The following is a 1,046-nucleotide window of genomic DNA, read 5'->3' as shown; positions in this document are numbered from 1 at the left end:
CTTAGACACTTCCTTCTGTCTATTTAATTCTGAGAGGTCCTGCCACGTATGCCAATCTCTGGTTGTTGTCTCTTCTTGTTGGTTCTCAATCCACAGAACTCCCTGTTGTCTTTCATACTTGAATTATTGTTATTTAAATCCAAATCCACTAATTTTCCTTCAAATATGAGTTTTGTGTTTGGTGGAATTTGGGCATCAGGCTGTCCTTTTTCCCATAAAACCATTCTGGTTCAATCTCTAGTCAAGTATTTTCTCCCTCTCTCATGGTTAAGAGGGATTCATCCTATCTTCTGATGACTTTGCTAACTCCAACCTTTAAACTTATAGTTTTTGAATTTTTCTTCTTTTTGGAGCTTGTTTGAATGTTAGTATCAAAAACAGTTCCTACGTATAGTATTCCTGTGTACCACTAGTGAACAACATTTCCCTTTTTGGGAAAGTTGGTTTTCTCTCCCTTTTTAAGAATAGATTTTGTATATTTTCATGGACCCTCTTCAGACTTGGTTTCTTTATGTTTGTCATTATTAATCTTTACATTTTTCAGCTACTCTGACACCTTATACTTTCAGTATCTTTGAAATGCTTAGTTTCAAAAAGATAGTTATAGGCTGTAACCAAATGGTTCTTGTTAGCAGTTTTGGCCCCATTTTAAATATTTCCTAGTAGCTTATGTTCTGCATGAAGGGGGTCTGAACTGCAGAAACTTGATAATGTCCTTCTTGAGCAGTTGCTTACTGTGCAGTTGTTCCATGGCCCACGCCCACTGTGGAACATTCACCTCCATCTTCCCCAACTGCCTCAGCTCTACTGAGTTAGCCCACCTGGCTCAGCATCACACAGCCCCTCTATTTAAACTTTTAGAAAAAGACAAATATATAATTTTTTGACATATTCTCCCTACTTTCCAGTATACATTGTCCATCTGTCTACAAGCTTTCATATTCCGTTAGTAAAAAATGTTTTAGGCTCAGCTGTGAGCCATGAATGCACTGCTACTCTCACTTCTTCCTCAGAGGTGAATCGTCCTCAAAGGGCTGCTTTCAGGT

At 38.1% G+C, this 1,046-nt stretch overlaps 1 pseudogene; it reads right to left on the bottom strand.

Annotated features, from left to right (window-relative positions):
* The window catches only part of LOC102814165, a 28,726-nt pseudogene extending 27,942 nt beyond the window's left edge, over positions 1-784 (bottom strand).
* Between the last annotated feature and the right edge of the window lie 262 nt (positions 785-1,046).

This window comes from Chrysochloris asiatica, unplaced genomic scaffold (genome assembly GCF_000296735.1).
Source record: "Chrysochloris asiatica unplaced genomic scaffold, ChrAsi1.0 scaffold00297, whole genome shotgun sequence".
NCBI classification, from domain to species: domain Eukaryota; kingdom Metazoa; phylum Chordata; class Mammalia; order Afrosoricida; family Chrysochloridae; genus Chrysochloris; species Chrysochloris asiatica.
Note: the sequence above shows the minus strand (reverse complement) of the source record. Positions and strands in the feature narration are given on the sequence as shown.